This window comes from Osmia bicornis, chromosome 16, assembly GCF_907164935.1.
Source record: "Osmia bicornis bicornis chromosome 16, iOsmBic2.1, whole genome shotgun sequence".
Classification (NCBI taxonomy): domain Eukaryota; kingdom Metazoa; phylum Arthropoda; class Insecta; order Hymenoptera; family Megachilidae; genus Osmia; species Osmia bicornis.
In genome coordinates this window covers 298,803-325,094 of record NC_060231.1, presented here as the reverse complement: position 1 = coordinate 325,094, position 26,292 = coordinate 298,803, and positions in this window count along the sequence as shown.

The window sequence follows — 26,292 nt, the reverse complement described above, 5'->3', positions numbered from 1 at the left end:
AATAAAAATACTTGTATGGAATGTAATAAAAAAAAAATGATAAATAAAATGTATTGTTTTCTCGGGGTCGTTACACATATCTTGCAAGAGATACGTTACAGGATTTGGTTTGTTGAATTTTAATAATTGTGTGAAAAACTGTCCGTCCGTTCCGAATTCGGTGTATATCCCTTTGCGATAAGGTTTTGTATTGACTAACTCGACGTGACTCACCGACCTTGTACTTGGCCGGAGCTGCAATCTTATGTTTAGCAATATACGGACGATAAGAGTTTGTTTCGCGTGTTCCGGTGTATACGATGACGGGACGAATTCTAATCGTACTATGCCTTCTATTGTTATAATCTGAGACCAGTGTCGGTAAGATGGTTGTCCACGCGTAGCTTCCATTAAGCGTGACTTTTTCCACATTTTCGTTTTCCAACGTCCTATTCCAACGTTCTGTTATCGATGCTTTCATTACACTGTGCGTAGAGTAATGATTTATATCGTATTCTTTCATAAGATTTCGGAATTCTGTATTATAAAATTCCTTTCCCTTATCCGTTGAAGATTTTTTGGTTTTCTTCCTCATTCAAAACGTATAAAAATGCATCCGTAACGTTTTTTTCCATTTTTCGCTTTCACTGCTACGGCCCAAGCGTATTTAGATAAGACATCAATGACGGTGAGTATTTAATTGTGGCCATTGTTGATTTGCGCATACTGCCGCATCTCTACGAGATCCGCTTGCCAGAGATCATCGTAACCCCGTACAATGACTCGTCTACGTCTAAATTACGTCTCGCTGGCGCGTGCAACTCGTTGACCAGCTGTATCTTCCCGTCTGTGATATGGATTGCTCTTCACCTTCTTCATATTTGTAAACTAACATCATGCTTTACGAACGTGTCAATTTATAATCAACCCGGCTTCTCGAATTTCTTTGATCTATCGATGGACTAAATGTTTCAGGAAAACGGCAAATTCGTTAATCCTTTTCTGTAGCGGCCATGTTCATCAAGCTGTCCTTGTCGAATATTACGAAACCATATTTCTGTTCCCAACACTGTGCGCACATTACAAAGTTTTCGTACGACATGTCTGTGTTTACATGATCATTATAAATGTGGTGTAGATTCGTGCCATCTTGTTTGAACACGATCAAAAGGTTGGTATTGTCGCGAATTAGGTGTTTCGGTATTCTCGCAGTAAGTCTGTCAGGGATAAAAACAGTCCACGCGCGAGTGCCTACCCATAGCGAATATTCTCTTATCACGTCTTGCTTGTCGCACGCAACGTCATCGAATATAAACACCGAATCGGGCAGCGCCTCGTTCGGTGGCACGACTTCGGCGTTATTTGAAAATGAAAAGTATCCGATTTCAGGAACATTTGTCAAAATTCGTTCCAGATATTTGTACTTTGGTTATTGCAATGATTTTGAGTATACATATACGTTATTGAATCTTGCACCGTTCGGGCTCTCGATCAGACTGATTACGACGTTCGTTTTACCGCAGTTCGATGGACCGCAAATTATACCACGTATCGTATTCGGCAAGAGGGGCCCGTGTCGTCGTCGGCGATCGTCCATGCGTGTTGTCTTCTCGTCTAAATCGCGAATAAGGATAGGGGCTGCTTTGCGAAACGCATATCGTCTATATAATAACCATATATTTAACGATTCAACCTCTTTATAGGTTGCGGAAAAGCTGCTTGTCCGCGTCGTGAACACGCTTTAACCGCGGCCGCAGATGAGCTTTAACCGCGATTAGCCCTTTTCCTCCGAGGCGATAACGCGCTTTAACCCACGATTAATCCTTTTTCTCCGCGGCGGCGGCGGGCGGTGGTGGAGGGCACGCGGAATGCAATTCGTGACCGAGCCATCAAATACGCATCCAAGCAACAACGTGGCCGAAAGTCTGTCTCGACGATGCTTGCTCAATCTGTATCAGATTGCACTCGACACGTGTCTACCTGTAAACATGGATTTCACCCTACCCCCCTCATGTTAACCGCGTCAGCAAGCCGTCAAAGAGACATCCAAGCAAAACGTGACCAAAATTCTGTCTCGATGATGCTCTCGCTAGCTGTGCCAGGTTGCATATCGACACGTGTCTGCATGTAAACATGGATTTCGCCCTACTCCCTCATGGCTTTGAAATAGAAGAACACTCCTTTTGTATCTCCTACATTGGAATATGAAACACAAACGTTACACATACAATCGTTCTAGGTAAAACAACATTAAGACACATAGAGTATATTTTTACTAAATAGATTTTATTATTTTACAGTAATGAGCAAAATTAATAAATGATATTAAATGTTTCGTGTTTTAAGACAAATGTAACAATTTTTCTTTTTCGGTGGAGGTCCATCTATGTGCGTGTCATCCCCCGGCCGGTTATAATGTTCCATGCACAGCTCTTCATCTTCCTCCTTCCTCTTTTTTAACCACCATTCTATTAATATTGATACGTTTCTCATAGCACATGCTCCGTTGTGCACGAAGCATGCCATATGTTTATCCATCCATCCATCCTGAGTATGCCGGCTCTTGATTGGCAAATTCGGTAGATCATCTTTGTTCAAAAAATTGATTGGACTGACTGAAGGATAAAGTTTCTTCAGCCCTTGACGTATACAGATCCGTGAATACTATCCTTCAAACACGAAGCGGCACACTCTTGAAGGCGTGAATACTGCACGGTACCATCGTCCCACTCAAAACCGAGATGATTTTGCGTCAACCATTTTATTTGCCTTAATTCTACTTTCGACAATTTTTTCTTAGCAAATGCTGGCGCAAAGATGAAACATTGTACACGATTCCCATTCTGGAAGATGGCAAGTTCCTTTACGAAAAACTCGTTCGTATCGATTTTGAAGCCTTGAATGTCCATGAATGTTGGCACGTTCATTTTGATTAGTTGAATTTGTGGTGAAAATGACTGGTATTGCTGCGGAATGATCATATAAACCCTGTTCCACTTAAGAGAGTTTGCGCACTACATTGGTCAGTGGATTGTACTGCACGATACGATCGTGAATGCTCAAACAGTAAGCGCTAGTATTTTCAGGAACGTTTTCACTACATTCAAAATCGATTCTTACATCGATTGTAGCGCTTTTTATCGATTCGTTCTGATGCGAACAATCAATGACAACGAACGGGCCGTAGCCGAAAAAGAGTATCTTATCGTATAGAGCTCAGTCATCGCCATTACTGCACATCGCGCCGTAATATGACTTTCTGAATTTTGCATACATGTCGTAAAGGACAGAGTATCTATTTTTATTAAAGTCAAGATTCAAATTGTCATACGGATATGATTCTGAATTTAAATACAATCGAAAATTGGTGAGTTTGCAGTCATCGAATTTGGTGATATGTCTATTGAGCCTATTTTTTTTATCCGTTTGTAATGCAAATATTACATATCGCGGTTTTTCTAATTGTGTAGCTGCTTTAATGTTCCAAGTATGTTTAGTGGTTGCTTGTAACATTGGATACTCGTATAAGTCCCAGGAACGGTATCTCATAATTATCGTTTGACCGTTTTCAAGGATACGCAACAATGAAAGTTTGTGTCTTTCTTCGAGCGTGACTTGTGGCATCCTCCACTGTATTTTGTATAGTTGCAGCGTGTATTTTGCACCATCTGTTCCAAAAACAGCGTTTTTGTCGTCTCGCGACCGAATCAGAACCAATTCATGATGTGCGTTAATCACAATTCGTTTGTAATCTTCGCAGAAACCGAGCAGCATATTTAGAGGAACACAAAAGTCAAAGTAGCCTCCTGCATTGGGTATGTCTATTCAACCAGCGTTTTCAAGCATTTTTGATCTTGTCGTTGTCAGCGATACTCCATTTTTTATCATATTCCAACGTTTTTACAACGATCGATCTCCACGCCGTTTAATTCATATCGTATTTCATCAAACATAAATGCTGCGCAATTCATTTCTAGTCCAACTGAAGTTCCTGCAACATTGTCATCGTTGAGAATGAGTTTTCCTTCGATGTAAAGGTAACTCTCACTAGGAAACGTGTACAAATCTTGTTGTTGAATGGGAATTCGTATTTCATCATTGTTTCCAAACGTTGTGTTGGCGTATGGGCTGCAACTATGTAATTCGATCTTTGTAATTCGATCGTCAGAAATCGGTAAACTGGCAATGTTCAATGGATCCATCATTTTCGTTTCTTAATCACAAAACCCAACGATTGCAAAAATTGCGCGTTTTTGTCGCTCAAATTTTGCGATGTGTTCAGTTTGGGGATATTGTCATACTAAATGATTGTAAAGAGTCATCACCGTTTAATACATGATTATCATTCCCCCAACCGTGGTAATTGCTGCGGCAGGTACAATTTGTGTGTTTGCGATTGAAGTTCTGGTTCCATCCATTTTCTAACGATCCTTTTAGCAACTCGTTCAACGGGGTGCCCAATAATGCATTCGGCAGATTGTTGATCGGTTGAGCTTTAGCATCTGTGTACAACAGCATTATTTCTAGTAATGTTTGGCATAAGTGCTGCTGGTTCTCTTGAACGGCTATTAAATGAACGGATATTTAACGTATATTAAACGGTCACGTCGTCGGAGTGTTTGACCATGTGCTCTTGCGATGTGTCCGATTTGGATATATTCCCTCTACTGAATGATTGTATAATTGTTATCGTTTTTACATCATTATCCTTACTACAGCTGTCGTAAAATGTTCAGCTTGCCGTTCGAGCCGTTCAGCGGGCCGTTTGAGCCGTTCAGCGGGCCGTTCGAGCCGTTCAACGAGCCGTTCGAGCCGTTCAACGGCAAGCTGTTCGAGCCGTTCAACGAGCCGCTCGAGCCGTTCAACGGGCCGTTCGAGCCGTTCAACGGGCTGTTCGAGCCGTTCGAGCCGTTCAACAGGCCATTGATTATTATGTTCATATTAATGTTATTTTTTACACCGCCTAATATGAAGCCTCACTGTCACTTCTTCTCCACGGAAATTTATCAGATTATCGTTTTGATCAGTAATGCGTATACTAAGGTGATCAATGGCTCTCACGATAAGTGGAAGATAAATGACGTTCGTAGGACTTTCCGAAATTTTATATCCTGGTGGCACGCGCGGTGAAAACTCATGAATGGTATGAACACATTGACCATTGCTATACGCGCCAGTCGTAATATTACATTCGATCCTCAGCACATTTACTTTCATAATATTTACAGGTATATCCGACTCGTGCCATTGCCCCGGTGGTAATATTCGATATGTAGAAAACCCGAGAAGCGATCCTATATTATTTGGTTTGGTAAAATCGATTGTGTAATCACTATATATTTCACTTTTCAAAGTGCTGTTATTTGCACGATATAAAATCATTTTTGTCTTGTCCATTATTTTCTCTTGCAAGTATTTATTTAGCGCTTCAAATTCGTACGAACCATCCGGTATTGTGATCTCACCATCGGCATCAAGGTAAAATTTATTGTTTGTAAAGTCAACGTTCGGTATTGTGTTGAAAGCTTGAAAATCAGCGAGTCCGAGTTCGTAATTGTCATCCTTCAAGTCTATAGGTGGAAAGTAATCAGTGCTAAGCACAGAATTTTTTCCGCTTAATGTAAACGTCAACGACATCTTTGCAACTGTGAAGACTATGTGCATCGAAACTATTTTATACATTTCCAGCTAAAAAATGCAAGCAGAGTTGTCCGCATACACTCGTATTGAATTTTTGATACTGCGTATGATTGTATAAAATCGTTGCATGTTTTCCGAAGTAGTTTATTAACTCTGTCGGTGGTCTCAGATTTCCAAAAGAATCGAAATATTTAACACAATTACCCCGCTTTACGTAAGCTACCCAGTGTGTGCCAGGACCTTCCGATTTATCTAAATTCACGATACCGCATTCGTTTAAGAACGATTTCGAGGGTAAATTTGTACGCATGAAAACACCTCGAAAATATGGAAAGTTCAACTTTCGTGCAAAGTTATATAACTGTACATTTGTCATTGCGCCCTGTGAAAGCGTTGCAATTTGCCGAAGCGCTTTTTTTTTCTTTAATTCCTTTGCCCCGTTTATATGGTGCAAGGTAAAGTCCATGTCCTTCTATAACACGATTGTGCCGTTTCATTTCCTCCAATGTTTTTCGTGCTGCAGACGCATCGTTGACTGCCTTGGCGATACCTGCTGCACCGCCAGCCACCGTGCCCAAAGCTGAAAGGCCCGCAAAAATAGGTACAAGTACTGGAAGAAATCCCCCACGTTTTGCAACTGGAAGTTTGCGCGGCTTCGTCTTCTTCTTGTTACTTTTCCGCGGTGCCATTACTTTCTTCTTTGGCTAACTCTTTGGCCAATAATATTCCAGCAACGCGCGCAGACAAAAGTATTTTCCAATCTAGTGCGAATTCTTTTTGCGCTAATTCGAAGATCAAATGTGCATATGCACATCGTACGACTATCGCATAGGAAGTGAAACTTTTCCTGGGATGTTTGGGTTTATATAGGTAGAGAGAGAAGTCGCAAATGATGCAATACATTATAATTTGTAACATAATTCTATGATTTATTAAAGTATAATTTGTAACATAATTCAATTTATTTTCTCTGTTAAGATGCTGTTGATGCTGCTGTTATTATTGCATGAATGCCTAAAGCTACTAATTCGCCATCGATGATTGAATTTTGATCGTAAATGTGGCTCTCTTTAATATACTGAACAACTTCCGCATGCACTTTTACATCCCCGTATCCCCGAACTAATGTTACAAACTCTTTAAATTTTTGCTCCACCGAATACAGTGTATCGTACAAAGCATTATGCATTTCAATTATACAATCACTTAAAATTATCATTTTCTCAAACGTTTTTCTCATCATACACATATATATATCTTTGTTGAACAATTTAACAACTTTTTCACCATATAGCACTCCAAATTCAACGCCTACATCGTTAAAGTTAATATTGTCACGTGTATCTGTTGCATCTTCAAAGAAGCTGCGCACGTTGTCTGCTTCGGCTACAATCTGCGACCACGTTACTATGCTCAGCTCCAGCTAGTTGTTGCGGTTGTCCGATAATATGAGTTGGGGATAAAACTTGTTGCCGAATATATTTATTCCAATTTCCAAATGCTTCGTACAAGTATCTGTCAACGGATATTTTCGACCGAAAATTTGGCATGATTGTTGAGGTTTGATTCTAGAACAAAGAAACGTCATTTAAGTATGTTATTAGAACAAATAAATACCTTATTCCAGCTTTAAATGGAATATGTTTCGAACACTTACTTTACATCATCCTGATGTTTTGTTATTTTTCTGCGTGTCTCATCTTCGATAGAACTTGGGTGTTTCGTTTTGCAAAAAAACTCCTTGAAACATTGAGAATACATATTTCACTTTTCACAATACAATCTCGCGAACGATGCACTTGCGGTGATGGTCAATTTGGTTTTGAGTATGCTTGAAACTTTTGAGTATCAACGATGTTGTTATTAAATGTACATTGATCTGTGGGAAGGGATCAGTATATTATATTATATCTAATGTAGATATAGTAATAAGGATACTGTTATTATATGTACATTGATCTGTGGGAAGGCATTAGTATATTACATTATACCCAATGTAGATATAGTATCAACGATGATGTTATTAAATGTACATTGATCTGTGGGAAGGGATTAGTATATTACATTATATCTAATGAAGATATAGTAATAATGATATTGTGATTAAATGTAAATTGGTCTGTGGGATTAAATCAGTATATTAAATTACATCTGATGTAGATATAGTAATCATGATGTTGTTCTTAAATGTATATTACATATCTAATGTAGATATAGTAATAACGATACTGTTATTATATGTACATTGATCTGTGGGAAGGGATGAGTATATTACATTATATCCAATGTAGATATAGTATCAACGACGTTGTTATTAAATGTACATTGATTTGTGGGAAGGGATTAGTATATTACATTATATCCAATGTAGATTTAGTGTCCACGATGTGGTTATTATATGTATGTTGATCTGTGGGAAGGGATTAGTATAGAGGAGCAGGTATGAGATTGTTCTGTATGTTAGCGTATTCGTTAATATAAAGATTCAGTATATCGTCCGGAATCTCGTGATGGTTATTCACCTTGATTGCGTCGTCGGTATTGAGCTCGGGGAGGGGAGACGGTTCCCGTGAAGCGGGGCCTGGATCTCCGACTTCGTCTCCCGACTCGGTCGTTAGGTCGATAACTTCTGGCGACGGAGGGCCCTCGCGGATGATCGGGGCCTCAGATAACAGCGAAACACAAGGCTCGTCGGGGTTGGCGGACGAGCTTGGAGGCGGAGCGTTCAATTCTTCTATCAGTTCGCGAACGCGACGTTTAAAGACGGCTCGAGCCCGGTGTTTAACTCCTTCGCGACGCTTCCTTTCATTGGGGCGCTTAGTGCGTTTAAAATGCAAAGACCGCAACTTGTAATAGAATAAATCGTAAATAAAATGAACTAGTCATAAATCATCTAGTTACTTACTCGATTCTTACTCATCGCACAATATAGCGCAATAATGGTGTTGTGCAAACGACGGTGCGACTCCTGCGATCGCTACCAGTTCTAGGGTGGAAAGCCGGCGCGACTCCTGTGAGCGCTGTCAGGCGGGTGGAAGAATATAGAAATCGAATAAGAATCAAGTAGTTGGTATAATAAAAATAATAATTGAAGTACGTCGGGCCTTATTGTAGAGTGCCGCAAGTAATCGGAATCGATTTAAAGGATGACAGTAGTCGCGAATAGTTCAAGGTGTGCGAGATTCCGTACGTAGGATTGGAGGTGGAGATGTATGGTCGGAATAAAATCAACAGAGTACAATAAGGGATAGTTAATATAATATAACGACTTACATATAGTTACACGATGGTGAGACTCGTGAAGAGCTGCGGTAGATCACACTTTAGGGTTAAATACTCGTAGAGAACTACTGTAGATTACTTTTTAGGCTTGATGTGCACAAGATGAACGGCTCTGGTAGTACTACCGAGAGTGTACTCTGGGCCCTCTATTTGTATTAAAAAGGATGCTGAGGTAAATAACTGATGGGCTTATCGGCCGTCAGCGTTCTTAGAGCTGGTCATCTTCTGATGCCAACTCATCAGCTATAGATACTGCACATGTGTTTATTAGTGGCAGACGTTACTTGAGGAGCATGGGAGCAGATGTTGATTATGCATAAGAAAATTCTAGATGCACCTCTCAGGGTTCTCTATTTACAGTGGTTCCCTTTACAAAGGTGAGTATAATGTCGCAGAGCTACCTAGTATCGATGAGTGCATATGTATATATATATAGTGTTGTATCAAAAGTAAGTATACGTGTATATACGTATAAAACGTGGTTAATAATAGAGAAATGTAAGTATAATATAATGATTAATATATGGGTGAGTGGAAAAAAAAAGGTTTGTACCGGGGGGGGGGGGGGGGGGGGGGGGGAGTTATTAGTATGCAACAATACTATATCTACATTGGATATACTGTAATACACTAATCCCTTCCCACAGATCAATGTACATGTGATAACAGTATCGTTATTACTATATCTACATCAGACATAAAATATACATTTAATAACACTATCATAATTACTATATCTACATTAGATACAATGTAATATACTGATCCCCTCCCACAGATCAATGCAAAGATAATGACAGTTAATGACACCGCTGAGGTGTGAGCAAGCCCCATAGGTGTACGGCAAATCCGAATAAAACTTAACAATCTGCTACTTGACATACTTTCATTTCGCCTTTCCTTGCCCTTACCTGAATCACAAACCCTGTAGAGACGTGTATTCATCTACCAGGTCGCTTTGATGATTCAGCGGACCCATCCGAAACGAGACGTAAATTAAAATCGATTCATCTAATCTTCCTACCTACCGCTTCCCTTCTCACGGTAGTGTGCATCCGAGCTGCTCCGGACCCGCGGCCGTAACATAAAATTGGTGACAGCGGTGGGATTCTCAAAATTGCCCAGGATAAGCATCGTCCTACACTTGTAATTTCTTATTAATCTGGACATTCCTTTTGAGCAACATGCCTAAAGCGGGTACACCATAGCGATCGGCAGGAAACGCCGAACTAACCACAGAAGAAGCGCAAGAGATCTTCGATCAACTAACGCAAAAGGAACGAAGAGTACGTGAATTAGAACAGCGAATTGAACAGGAACGCCAGGCTTTCGAAAGCAGAGTACAAGAGCAATAGATTAGGCTAGACCAAGAAAGGGAAGAATTTGTTGAAGAACGTGCTGAAATGATAATAGGGCACGATAAATTAAGAAACATGGTCCAGAACCTAATCTCAGAAGTGAAGGAGTTACGAGCTCATCCGGTAGACTCCGACCAAGCTGGTTACCCACCAATTGCGAACGAGGCACACGCACGATTAGAAGATCTCGATCGAGATCCCCTACCTGGCCAGTCACAATCACCTACCAACAGGGAATTGAATCCCGGAATTCATAAGAGGGTAAAGGCGGCTGCGGACGGAATCCAAACGTTCGACGGCGCCCGACACCTAGTGATACCATTCTGTGAATCTTGTTACCGTGCCATAGACTACCTTCCACGCAGCGATGAGCCGTTATTAGTAAGAACAGTGCTCAATAAATTGCGCGGCTCCGCCTATCGAATCGTCGGTCGTTCTCAGTTCAGCACAATCAACGAACTCTGTAACAAAATACGGAAACTTTTCTCCCCTTTCAAAAGTGCCAATTATTATAGAGGTGAACTCAGCAGAACCTTTCAGAATCATGGCCAACAGGTCTTAGATTTTGCAATAAAAATTCAAGAATTGCGCGACCTCATTATGGACGGAGATCGCCAGCGATACGGTTCCATTGACACTCGGACCGAATCCGAGATACAGAAAGAAGCGCTAGAACCGTTTGTGCATGGATTACTTCCTGACATAGCAACCAGACTCCGAATAGAAGGTTTTGACTCGCTAGATGATGCCATCGAAAAAGCAATCCGAGTCCATACCGAAATGCAGGATGAGCGTGCACGATTTAAAAGATTAGACGGATACAGCGACAAGGGGTCTCGATTTAGGAACAATGACAGAAACGCAGACCCGCGAACCCGATCTACACCTCCGAAACCCGGAGGGTACGCACCAAATCGCTGTACTCCTCGCAACGATAATAACAACTACAGAAGCAGCACTTCGAACAATCCGAGATACGGCAATTATAACGAACGTAGACCGAGTAATGACAATTACTCTGGGAACAGACCACTCGAAAAATCATGACGTTACTGCAAAACTCCCGGTCACACCATCGAGAAATGTCGGAAACTAAAAGCCCGCAAGGAATACGAACGGAACCAGGCACCTCAGGGAAACCGGACAGGCCCGTCACCGGACCGCGCGGAACGGGACCCGCCAATTCAAAACCGCGGGACATACACAATCCTGAAAGGAAACAACGAAGAAAGCCCCAGGACCGAAAAGAGGAAATCACAAGCCGAGAGAGAGGAACCGAAAGAGGAAGTCCTTCCGCCAGATGAGGGAATATTGACCTCGTTGTTCGAAGAATAAACGTTAACAATATCAATTTCAACACGGTACCATCGGTTAAACTCAGCACGCCCGATACAGTACGGACCACTCACTTTATGATCGATTCAGGATCTGAAATAAGTCTTATCCAGAAATCAGCACTCCTATCTACAATACACCTCGACACCGGCGTACGACCAGCCCTTAGGGGAATCGGTCAAGGGTTAGCCTCGACGCTAGGACGAGTCATTCTTCGCATACTTGGGTACTCAGTCCCATTGCACGTCGTTCAAGACGACTTTAGCATTCTCCATGATGGGATCTTAGGAGCTGATTTTCTTCACGACCATGTAGCAAAGGTTGATTATTCAAATAAAACAATCAGAAGGAATGAGTGGACCATCCCTTTTTACACTCCCAATGTTATTACATTGAAACGAAGGTCCGTAACTCCAATAAATATATATGTGCTACACCAGAATAAGAAAACGGGGTACATCGAACTGTACACTTTTAAAAAACGTGTCTTTTTCGGGCGCTGTGCTCTTACAAATAACCAAGGTTGTACACATGTACTGTGCTACAACACAACTACCAAGGACGAAACTGTCGAGGTACCGGTCCTTGAGTCGATTCCATACATCACTATAGTTCAGCCAACGTCTTATGTTAACACTTGCAACACCCAACAAGAAGCTAACAGAACTACGAGAATCGACTTGATCCTGGAACAACTGCGTCTGGAACATTTGAACCCTGAAGAAAGGGACCACGTTATTAACTTAATAAGGAACTATCCAGAATGTTTTCACTTACCGGGCGAACCACTCTCTCATACAAAAGGTGTTAAGCACCGCATCGAAACTACTGACGACATACCGATTAACTCTAAGCAGTATCGGTTTCCAATAATCCACAAGGAAGAAATAAACCGTCAAGTCCAGGAGTTAATACGTGATGGCATAGTAAAACCATCAACATCACCATATAATTCACCCATTTGGATTGTGCCCAAAAAACCCGATTCCACTGGGAAGAAAAGGTGGAGGGTTATAATTGATTTTAGGGCATTGAACGAAAAAACTGTGGGAGACGCCTACCCACTACCAAACATCACCGAAATTCTCGACCAAGTTGGTGGGGCAAAGTATTTCAGCGTTCTGGATTTAGCCTCTGGTTTTCACCAAATACCTATGCACGAGCGAGACGCTCCAAAAACCGCATTTTCAACGCCGTATGGTCACTACGAGTTTACGCGTATGCCTTTTGGACTGAAAAATGCCCCAGCGACTTTCCAAAGATATATGAATAACTTACTCACCGGCCTTCAGGGCTGGGAACTGTTTATATACATGGACGACTTCGTCGTCTATGCCACTTCACTCCAAGAACACCAAATTAAATTTACGAGACTTATGGAACGATTAAAAGAAGGAAACGTTAAACTCCAACCCAATAAATGCGAATTTTTAAGAAAGGAGGTCGCATATTTACGACACATTCTGGGTGAAGATGGTGTAAAACCCGATCCTAAAAAGCTGGAAGCGGTACGACAATTCCCGCTACCCAGGAATCCAAAACAAATTAAACAGTTCCTAGGTCTCACCAGATACTATAGGAGATTTATAAAAAACTACTCCAAAATTGCAAAATCATTAACAGATCTATTAAAGAAGGACAAACCATTTAAATGGACAGAAAACCAGCAAAAGGCCTTCGATACCCTACGCGACACCCATCCTACAGTTTCCTGACTTCACCAGACCTTTTATTTTAACAACCGATGCATCTGGCTACGCAATAGGTGGTATTCTGAGCCAGGGAGAGTTAGGAAAAGATCTCCTTATCGCATACACGTCAAGAGTTCTTAACCCACACGAACAAAAGTATTCGACTATTGAAAAGGAGTGTTTGGCAGTAGTGTACAGCATCAACCATTTCAGACCCTATTTATATGGAAGGAGGTTTAAGGTAGTCACCGATCATAAGCCGCTAGTATGGCTAAATAACATAAAGGACCCGACATCTAGGCTCTGGAAATGGAAACTAAAGTTATCCGAATACGAATATGAGGTTTGTTATCGGCAAGGAATCCCCAATCTCAATGCGGACGCTTTATCCCGCAATCCCCCAGAACCACGGATACTACCCATCGACGTATCTCCATCAAACGACGACATGCTACACTCATGAAACTGTGAACCAAGACCTTTGACTCCATCTCCAGAATCTCACCGAAATCTTAACAAAAGGAAACGCTCAGAATCACCAACGTCTCTCGAACCACCCGAGAAAGAACCAAAACAAACTACAGAACCTGATATATCCATGGAAACACAGCCAGGGCCATCAACTTCAAATGACTACCTACCCGAAGACCAACCACTTCGCGACAACATAGAAAACGAGCAAGAGGATCGAGACTTATCCGAATCCACTGATACCGCGACTGAACCCGAATCAGATGAATCATTGTTCGATCCTGCATCAGAGCTCGAAGTTTTAAAACTTACTCGTACAAAGGAACCACTAATCCTCCAAAAAGACAACCTTGCCGTATTCTTGACTCATCAGGGCACACCGGCGTGCGAAGACGCTAAAGAACTACAAGCAGCGGGGTTACTTCCTGATCCCACTGACATTCTTCCGGATACACCCAACGTAAAACCTAACGGCAATTATTATAATATATCGGTTCCAATACTGGAAAGACCGACAGCACCGATAACAACGACTCAAGCACTCACCGGGTATTAAGTCCGTGTTAGACGAACTCGATCTCAAATGCTTTTCGATTAGAGAATCTCATTCCGTTGGACATGTTTCCTGGTATCTCGTAGATAAGAGCTTAAGAGAATTGTTCAAAGATTATCGTATTATAGTTACGTATTTCTTAGGCAGTATTCTAGTTCCTCCAACTGACCAAAGACAGAAAATTATAGCTGAAACTCATTATTCTGTAATTAACGGACACAAAGGAGTTACAAAAACGCTGGAAAGAATTCGCCAAAAATATACTTGGCCCGGTATGAAAAATCAAGTTCAACAATACGTCCAGTCTTGCAAAATTTGCTAACTAAAGAAATTGACACGTGTAAAAACAAGGAAACCGATGGTTATCACAGATACACCGGGGCACGCCTTTGATAAGGTAGCGATCAACATAATGGGTCCTCTCCCGATAACTCTTAACGGGAATATGTACATACTAACAATGCAAGACCTGCTTACCAAGTACTCCATTGCTGTACCCCTTAAAAACACATATTCAATTACTATTGCTGATCAAATTTTGAAACGATTAATTTGTGCATTTGGAGCCCCGAAGGTCATACTAACCGATCAGGGACCCAACCTGATTTCTTCTGTCATAAACTATCTTGCAAAGCGATTCAATATCAAGCTGTTTAATATTGAAATAACGTAAGACGAATGCTGATTCAGCCACAATATCATGCGGGAATAATCGGGTGGAGTGACTACGAACTTTTTAGTCGAAAAGTAAAATTAGCTTTATTGGCTGCCGCGATCGTTACAGAGGTATACAGTTTGTATCTACGCGTGCCGCTTTGTCGCGCAACCTTTATAGCCTCTGCGCTCGGTGACTCATCGCAGGTCACACGTATTTGTTTCAGCGGCTCTGTGACCTCCAATCAAATTTTGTACATCGCTATTTGTTACCTTTTATGGTTATTTTCGGAGAGCCGCGTACTTGCGTATGTAGATTACGTCACGAAAGACCCACGAAGGGCCGGAGGACGGGGGGACCCGGGTACGTCCCTCCTCCTTTGCGTCGGCGGTTTTGTCGCATGTAATTGTAATTACTTGAATTCGTTTATTGGTGTACCTTAGAAAATAAATGCGTTACAAATTGTAGATTGTTAACATCATTTTCCAACACAAGCAGTGTAAAACTACCGCCTATAGACCACAATCTAATGGCTCCCTTGAAAGATCTCATCATGTTTTAACCGAATATTTGAAGGTACAGACCAATAAGGGCAGAGAATGAAATACTTGGCTTGACCTTGCTATGTTTTCTTATAACACGAGCGTTCATGAGGGAACCCATTATACCCCACACGAATTAGTATTTGGCAGAACCACTAGAATTCCGAGTTCGGAACCGGAACTTGACAATCGAATAGGGATTACTTATTTTGAATATTTAAACAATTTATTCGAAACATTAAGTGAAATTCAAGATAAAGCACGCCAAAATCTGATACAGGCCAAGGAGAGATCCAAAAGATGTTACGACGCTAGACTAAATGTTCAAGAATTCCACCCAGGCGAATGGGTTTACGTACTAAAAGAACCAACTAGCAAGTTAGACAATCAATACCATGGCCCACATCAGATTTTGGAAGTTTTACCTCCGCGTAACATAAAAATTAGGATTAAGAATAAAGATAAAATTATTCATCAGAATAAATGTAAAAAAGCGAAATAAGATCATTACCCACAGGATGTATTCTTGCCCCATCTTTGTCTTCATCGTGCCGATGATACTGTAACCCACGGAGACCCTCATCGGATTCGACTGTGGAGGACCAACAATGAATCATACGACTGTTTCGCTGCTAGACCTGGAAGAATGCCGTTCTCCGGGCCCCGAGATCAAGACCACCAACATGTACATACAGTTTCTCCAGCTATCCGAGTACGACCACGCTGACGTAACTCAATGCCAAGTCAACATAAAAAGAATTGTTTACTACTGCGGCATGCACTCGCATTTATCAGCCGTCCAGAATGGCTTAGCGGAATATATGCAGGAAATCAGTAGAGCATCGTGTCAACGCCTACACGAAGAAGGTACGCTCTCACTAGGAGGTTCGCTTATCGCAGGAATCTCCCCAAATTCCACTACGCATCATACTATCAACCTCGCGGGGTCGGTAGGTCCCGATGGAACCTGTGCAGGAACCACCTACTCTGACCCTTACGGGACATGGACTAACGTCTTCGTACAAGCAACCGTCGAAATTAAGCTACGCAATCAAGCAGCACGAGTCAAAATTAGCACTGGGAAAATTATTCTACCATCTGGGACAGTCTGCGATTTGGCTGCAGCATCATGCATCGATTATGACTCTGGATATACGTATTGGCAACCCCTACCTTCCGATACGTGCGAGCTGAGGTCCTATGACGTCCTTTACGAGGGATTAGCTAACAAAGCAAAAGAAGAATCAATGGAACGACACCCCCTTACCACTAGCGAGATAACTTTCGCTTTAGCCAAAACTGGCGAACACCGTATGTGTGGTTATTCAATCATAACTACCGAACATCCAAGGCTGTTCATCATTGAAACTAGTAAAGACAATCCCATAATCAGGAGGAAACCAACACCTGTTGACAATCTAGACATCTTTACGTACATAAATTCAAAATTTATCTACGTTGGAAAACACACGAGGAACCAGCTCACGTCATTGTACCGCAGCAGCGTTCTACAAAAATGTGAAGCCGAGAATCAAAATTTTAAGAAATGCACTTTCGTTAGTCACGCTTGTCCCAGAAGAATTCGCGTACATAGTTACAAAGAAACCCGGCTACATAGCTGTTAACATAGCCGGCGAAGTCATCCACATCCTCCAATGCATCCCCGCAAACGTCAAAGTAAGGAAGACTGAGGAATGCTACAATGAACTACCACTGATACACAACAACGAAACCTACTTCCTAGCACCAAAAACAAGAATTCTGACGAGATTTGGCACCAAACATCAGTGCAACCCATTGCTACCAACGATCTACAAGGTAGATGAACAGTGGGTTAAATTAACACCATCCCTACTGATCACCGCAGCTCCGCAGAAAACAAAACCAATTTCTCAATTAAATTGGAATTATTTAACGCCAATGTCGCTAGCTACTAGCGGCATTTATTCGCAATCAGAACTACAACGTCTACGTGATCATATTGTTTCCTACTGAAAAGCCTGCCGTCATCCATGAAATCGCACGAGGAGTCACCAACTAAGGTATATCATCAAGCTCCATCTCATTCGTCGACCTGCTCGACGAGCATTCTATAGAAAAGACAGCAAAATCTGCAATTGGCAAAATATGGAATGGATTCACTGAATTTGGATCAATAAGCGCTGCAATTCTCGCACTTTTCATTATCTTCAAATTTCTTAAAACATTAATAGACACCTTGATAAACGGATACACATTACACTCGGTATATGGCTGTAGTCTCTATATACTAGGCGCAATATTCTCATCCATCACGCATCTCCTGGTCCACCTGGGTCGCAGTCCATCACAGAATTCAACAGCGGCAGCAACCACAACAGCAACAAAAACAAAACATAGTGAGCCCAAGGAGCCTGATCCAGAAGACGCTGGTCCCTCGTCAACAGCGATTAATCTACAGAAATTGAAAATATATTGTTCGGAGTGAGTGTGCGACTTTAAAGCAACTAGAACTACATTTTCTTCTCATATGGGAAATAAATTTTGAACATAGTGCCAAAAATTTATTTCTCCCGGGGAGGCAGATGATACATACTAATAACCCCCCCCCCCCCCGGGTACAAACCTTTTTTTCCACTCACCCATATATTAATCATTATGTTATACTTACATTTCTCTATTATTAACCAAGTTTTACACGTATATACACGTATACTTACTTTTGATACAACACTATATATATATACATATGCACTCACCGATACTGGGTAGCTCTGCGACATTATACTCACCTTTGTAAAGGGAACCACTGTAGATAGAGAACCCTGAGAGGAGCACCTAGAATTTTCATATGCATAATCAACATCCGCTCCCATGCTCCTCAAGTAACGTCTACCACTAATAAACTCATGTGCAGTATCTATAGCTGATGAGTAAGCATCAGAAGATGACCAGCTTTAAGAACGCTGAGGGCCGATAAGCCCATCAGTTACATACCTCAGCATCCTTTTTAATATAAATAGAGGGCCCAGAGCCCACTCTCGGTAGTACTACCAGAGCCATTCATCTTGTGCACATCAAGCCTAAAAAGTAATCTACAGTAGTTCTTTACGAGTCTTTAACCCTAAAGTGTGATCTACCGCAGTTCTTCACGAGTCTCACTATCTTGTAACTTTATGTAAGTCGTTATATTATATTAATAATCCCTTATTGAACTCTGTGGATTTTATTCCGACCATACACCCTAAATTATTCGCGACTACTATCATCCTTTAAATCGATTCCGATTACTTGCGGCAGTCTACAATAAGGCCCGACATACTTCAATTATTATTTTTATTATACCAACTACTTGATTCTTATTCGATTTCTCTACTCTTCCACCCGCCTGACAGCGCTCACAGGAGTCGCGCCGGCTTTCCACCCTAGAACTGGTAGCGCTCGCAGGAGTCGCACCGTCGTTTGCACAACACCATTATTGCGCTATATTGTGCGATGAGTAAGAATCGAGTAAGTAACTAGATGATTTATGACTAGTTCATTTTATTTACGATTTATTCTATTACAAGTTGCGGTCTTTGCATTTTAAACGCACTAAGCGCCCCAATAAAAGGAAGCGTCGCGAAGGAGTTAAACACCGAGCTCGAGCCGTCTTTAAACGTTGCGTTCGCGAACTGATAGAAGAATTGAACGCTCCGCCTCCAAGCTCGTCCGCCAACACCGACGAGCCTTGCGATTCGCCGCTATCTGAGGCCCCGCCCATCCGGCAGGGCCCTCCGTCTCCAGAAGTTATCGACCTAACGACCGAGTCAGGAGACGAAGTCAGAGATCCAGGCCCCGCTTCGCGGGAACCGTCTCCCCTCGCCGAGCTCAATACCGACGACGCAATCAAGGTGAATAACCATCACGAGATTCCGGACGATATACTGAATCTTTATATTAACGAATACGCTAACATACAGAACAATCTCATACCTGCTCCACTATACCACTGGTGTGAGCAAGCCTCAGAGTTGTACGGCGAAATCGAATAAAACTTATCAATCTGCTACTTGACATAGTTTCATTTCGCTTTCCCTTGCCATTACCTGAATCACAAACCCTGTATGGACGTGTATTCGTCTACCAGGTCCCTTTGATGATTCGGCGGACCTATCCGAAACGAGACGAAAATTAAAATCAATTCATCTAATCTTCCTACATACCTCTCCCCTTCTCACGGTAGCGTGCGTCCGAGCCGCTCCGGACCCGCGGCCGTAACAGTATCAACGATGTTGTTATTAAATGTAAATTGATCGGTGGGAACGGATCAGTATATTTCATTATATCTAATGTAGATATGGTAATTATGCTATAGTTATTAAGTGAACATTGGTCTGTGGTTATAAATCAGTATATTACATTATATCTAATGTAGATATAGTAATAACGATACTGTCATTATATGTATATTGATCTGTGGGAAGGGATTAGTATATTACATTATATCCAATGAAGATATGGTAATAATGATATTGTTGTTAAATATATATTACATATCTAATACAGATATAGTAATAATGATATTGTTATTCAATGTATATTGATCTGCAGGAAGGAATCAGTATATTACATTATATCTGATGTAGATATAGTAATAATGATATTGTTGTTATATGTATATTTCATATCTAGTGCACATATAGTAAATGTACATTGATCTGCAGGAAGGTATCGGTATATTACATTATATCCGATGTAGATATGGTAATAATGATATTACTATTAAATGTACGTTGATCTGTGGGTGTAGCGTCGAAACTCAAACTTATTGTCTCAGCTCCGTGGTTCATGTAAAAGGAAAAGACATTATGATAAGTAAATGAATAAATAAATCAACACAATATTTGGGGGCATACCCCGATGTAAAAAAGACCTTGCGGCCAAAAAACATCGATAAAATCGTATATTTATTGATAATTTGTTTGTATCAATGTGAGGTGTGTGTCTTATGTGTGTGGTTTGATTTGGCTGATTATTCTTCCGTAATCAGATCGGATCGTACTAGATCGCATATTGTTCGTATGGCGACGTGAGTCGAAGTAAGCAGTACCATTTGACGGTATCTACTAGTATGTATTTGTTAAGAATTGATTTGTTAAAAGCCTGTGCCGATTAACGGCCGGGAGTGCGTAATTGATGACGATATGGAATCGTCATCGGCTTGACCGATGCACGGAAGCAAAGTGTATTGATGACGACATGGAGTAGTCATCGGCTGGACCGATGGACGGCCGCTTTTGTATTGTGTGTATTGTGAGCAGTAAAATGCTGATTTTGCAGTTACGTACCTTTATGAATATGATAACTGCTTCTTTGAAAACGATAAAAAACTCACTAATTCAACGAACACTGAATAAATGCAAAATCTTACACTGCGTACTGTGCTCTTTGAAAATCAGGAAGAACTGTGTAGGGCCCTCGAGCAGCACGCTCGACCGCCCTAGACCCAGCTACCCCTTGCCCACAGTGTGGGCGACGCATAGCGACGTCAATTTTTTCTTTGACGCGCACCCGACATTTAAAAATAATTGGGATCTGTTTCGACCCAACATGCTCCCCCCGTTGCGAGAGTATCGAGCAAAGTGTTAATGTGTGTGTAAATACAAATGTTAAAGTGTGATATACAATATTATGCTACAATAGGTAATGGATATAGTTGCGTAGTATTCCGTTTAAAAGTTCCTTGCGCTGTTTTAAAGGGTGATTCTAGGAACCAAAATAAGACGAAAATCAAGAATAACGAAATAGCGTTTATGGCTTTGTTTTCCAGTTATTAACGTTTAAAAATTCGAGTAAAAAGCGCCAGAAACCTGCAATCCGCTCAGCACCGACGACCGAACGTCAGGTCAGCAGGGGTCGGTACAGTCATAACCAAGAATCGTTGAATAGTAGAAACTTACCTCCTGCTATTCTGTTTCTCGGTACTATAGCATTCGGCTTCGATTCTTGGTTATGACTGTATCGACCCCTGCTGACCTGACGTTCGGTCGTAGGTGCTGAGCGGATTGCAGGTTTCTGGCGCTTTTTACTCGAATTTTTAAACGTTAATAACTGGAAAACAAAGCCGTAAACGCTATTTTGTTATTCTTGATTTTCGTCTTATTTTGATCCCTAGAATCACCCCTTAAAATATTACCCACCTGTTGTCGAACACCCTATGTATGCTATATTCCCACTTTGCCCCTATCCAATACGATTGATCACGTACATTAATTCTGACAACAAAAGCTGTTTTTATAGAAAACATCTTTTTTGTGGAAGGGGGGAGGTGTTGTGATCCTCTCCGGTTTAAGAGAATATAGATTCGTAACGCATTGTGAACTAGGCTGCATAGAATGGAATAAATTGTGAACTAGGCCGTAAAGAAAGTTGAATGAAGAAGCTGAAGCGCGTCAAATTTGAATTGTAAAAGAAAATCAATATAGCGTTATCAAATTGTTATCAAGGATTCCTTATCAGTAGCTCGCTTAGTAGAAGAAAATCGGCTTATCGTATTCAAAATGTTTATCAAGGACTAAATTAACGAGCGTTGCTAACGATAGTTTACTTAACGATAAGCAGCTATAAATAGGGGATCCTTCCAGAAAATTTCGTCCTTTTGTTCTTTGTAAACGTTAAAGAAAAGTACTCGTGTAAAACATTTATTTTCAATTCAATTTATTGTTCTTGTTCTAATTTATTAAACTTAAAGTTAATTGTTATTAAAAGTTTAGTTTATTTTAAATAGTTTAAAATCAGTTCTTTTTTCTTTAAAACTAATTCGTGTGAGCAGAGCGCTTTAGTGCTCCACGGGCGGCTTACCCACGTTCCTTGGATCTTAAAAATCCCTAGAAGCACGAAGAATCGCGCAACAAAATTGGTGACAGCGACGAGGGAGGGACAAGACTTCTGTCTCATTTTATTCAGACATGTGACAAATTCTCTAAAAATCTTACAACGAACGACAATGCGATCAACGAGTCGCTGTATGCTCTTATCAAATCGAAGCTACGCGGAGAGGCACTTGATTTGGTAGTTGTTGATAAACCCATAGACTGGCCCTACTGTAGGACACTCTTAATTAATAGATATAGCGATCCTAATTCGGAAGAATTACTATTTAACAGACTCAGTACTTGTTACCAGCAATCTAATCAAACGTACGAAGAATACGCCGACGAAATCAAAATTCGTTTGAATAAGCTAAAAGACCATATACAACTAAATAATCAGGATAACAATATAATTGCTATGAAAAATAACTTTTATGATAATATTGCGAAAAATGTATTTACTAACGGAATTAAAAAGCCGTATCATTCGCATCTGACGCATTTTGAATTGACTAACATCGAGGATTGTCTAACAAAATGCCGAAAGTACGATAACCACGAGCAACAAGCAGCATTTCTCTAAAACGAGCACGTTCAATACAGCAGAAATTTCGAGGAATACCAATATATTTACACACGGAACTTCCGGAAACATGAACCCGTTTCAACAACGTGCAGCTATTGCACAGAAACCATTTGCACCAATAAATTTCGGAAACAATAATAATTATAGACCAAATAGTAATCAACCTAGGAATCAAAATCCTCAGCCTACACCTATGTCGATTAGTACGAGAAACACTAACAGACCGAATAATAACCTTAATAGGCCTAATAACAATTTTATACAACTAAGTAATAATTTTATGGCGAGACCAAATAACTTCTTCAGAAGCACAGGACCTCCGAACTTCGTAGCGGAAAAACTTCATCATCAGGAAGAACAGCAACGAAATTTAGAAAATCAGGAAGAAGTTAATCACGAAAATTTTCCACAGGGCCCCGACATGAATCAAGAGATATAGTAAACTTAAATTCGATTGGAAGTTCGCCTGAACTTCCACATATTATCACAGCTGATCCGCCACTTAAAATTCTTATTGATTCAGGAGCGTCTTCATGAATTATTAATCCCGAAATAGCCTATCGCCTATTTTCCGAATATATTTTCCCATATATTTTCGAAATCAAATCAGTACATAAAGTAACAAAGGGTACACGTGCACTCACTTTTCCGATTTTACGTGAATTAGGAGACGAAACACCTATTACTTTTCTCATAGCACAATGGCATTCCACTTACGATTGCTTAATTGGAAACAAAGACCTGCAAAAATTAGAAGCAAGTATAAACTATAAAACTCAAATATTTAGTACTACGAAATTTGAAATAAACTATCTAAACAATATACCGGGAAAATGCGAGGCCGCTGGAATGAACCGTCATCGAGAAATAATAACACAGATAAGGACCAGCCACATGAACAGCGAGGAAAGGGATAAAATTACAAACCTATGCCATCGATATAAAGACTGCTTTTATAATGAGGATAAGAAATTATCAGCCACTAGTGCAGTTAGCCACAATATCCGAACAAAAAACGAATATCCAATTTACGTTAAAAGTTTTCGCTACCCATACCACTTAAAACAGGAAATACAAGAACAAATAAGAAAACTACTAAAAGACGAAATAATTCGTCCTAGTAATTCGCCTTATTCTTCGCCTGTTTGGATTGTACCGAAAAAGAGTGACGCAAGTGGGAAGAAGAAATGGAGAATGGTAATTGTCTATCGCCAGTTAAACGACAAAACTATTGAAGATAAATACCCACTCCCGAGGATGGATGACATTTTAGAGAACTTAGGTAAATGTGCCTATTTCAGTACATTGGACTTATCGTTAGCCCAGGGCTTTCATCAGATCCCTGTACACGAGGGTTCCATAGAAAAAACAGCTTTTACAGTGGAAAATGGTCATTACGAGTATTCTCGAATGCCCTTTGGGCTGAAAAATGCCCCTGCCACTTTTCAGAGGATGATGAATAAAGTTTTTAGAAGGTATCTGCACAAATTCTGTTTTGCCTACATGGATGACATTGTAATATTTTAAAAATCATTGCAAGAACATTTACAACATCTAAAACTCATATTTGATGAATTAAGAACGTATGATTTAAAAATACAACTGGATAAAAGCGAATTCTTACGAAAAGAAGTACCGTTTTTGGGACATGTTATCACACCTCATGGAATTAAACCAAACCCAGACAAAATTGATGCTATAATAAAGTATCCCCTACCAACTACGCAAAAAGGGATTAAAGCATTTCTAGGACTCACCGGCTACTACCGGAAGTTTATTAGAGATTATGCAAAAATAACCAAACCCCTCACGAAAGTGCTCAAGAAAAAAGAAAAAATCGATTGCGAGGATATAGATCTCATCGAATCATTTAATAAATGTAAAGAATTAATCACCAATGCGCCCATATTAAAATACCCTGACTTTGAGAAACAGTTTCACTTCACTTCAGACGCATCGAACGTCGCGATCGGAGCTGTCTTATCTCAAGAAGGACACCCTATATCATACTATTCAAGGACGCTGTATACAGCCGAGCAAAGCTACTCTACAATAGAAAAAGAGTTGCTAGCCATAGTGGAAGCATGTAGACATTTTCAACCGTACATTTATGGAAGAAAGTTCGTTATCGAAACTATCATAAACCGCTTACTTGGCTCTGGTCTTTAAAAACGCCTAACTCCCGACTAATCCGCTGGAAGATTAAGTTAGAAGAGTACGATTACGAGGTGAAATACAAAAAGGGTTGCGAAAATAATGTAGCCGACGCTTTAAGTCGAATAGAAATAAAGGTAATTATTTAGAAGTTGGTCCTCCTCACCGATTTTCGTGACCTTGAAATATGTTGTCAAGGTCATCATTCTGAACAACTTTTCCCTATACATGTTACCGCCGCTCGGCCTTAGTTTCCGAAATATTCGTAAAAAACTTCAGTTATACTTATGTCACCAGTACACTGTATTCCGGGAAAAATGGAGACTGAATAGTGATTGAAAGAGTGATTGAAGTGGTTTGAGGTTAGGGTTAGGGTTTAGGTTAGGTTAGGTTTAGGTTAGGTTTAGGTTTAGAGCGTACATGTCGTGATACGAGAGATAATATTCCTCGTTATGGAACTCGTACGTCTCATTACGTGGGATAGCTGAGTTTTTATGCCGACGTCAACATGATGTTAATGAGCGTATAATGGCATTTTTCGACATGATGGGCGAAATGTTTCCGATTTCTGACAAAACACAAAATCAATAATAGGTATACAATATATAAAAAGTGAAAGAAAGAGTAATTATAACGTGAAAAAATCAAAAACAAAACCCTAACCCTAACCTCAAACCACTTCAATCACTCTTTGAATCACCATTCAGTCTCCATTTTTCCCATAATACAGTGCACTCGTAATCTAAGTTTAACTAAAGATGTTTGCAAATATCTCGAAAACTAAGGCCGAGCGGCGATAACATGTATAGGGAAAAGTTGTTCAGAATGATGACCTTGACAACATATTTCAAGGTCACGAAAATCGGTGAGGAGGACCAGCTTCTAAATAATTACCAAAGATTTTTGCAAATATCTCGGAAACTAAGGCTGAGCGGCGGTAACATGTATAGGGAAAAATTGTTCAGAATGATGACCTTGACAACATATTTCAAGGTCACGAAAATCGGTGAGGAGGACCAACTTCTAAATAATTACCGAAATAAACATCGAAGAATCAGAGGAAGATGACTCACTGTCGATGTTACCTCAAGTGCCGGATGACACTCTTCTCACTATCGAAGAAATGGATGAAATGCTAGATGATGCAACAGTCCATACCGCTGAAGAGGACCCGGTTTTCTCATTACCTATAACAGATAAAAATATTCATGCA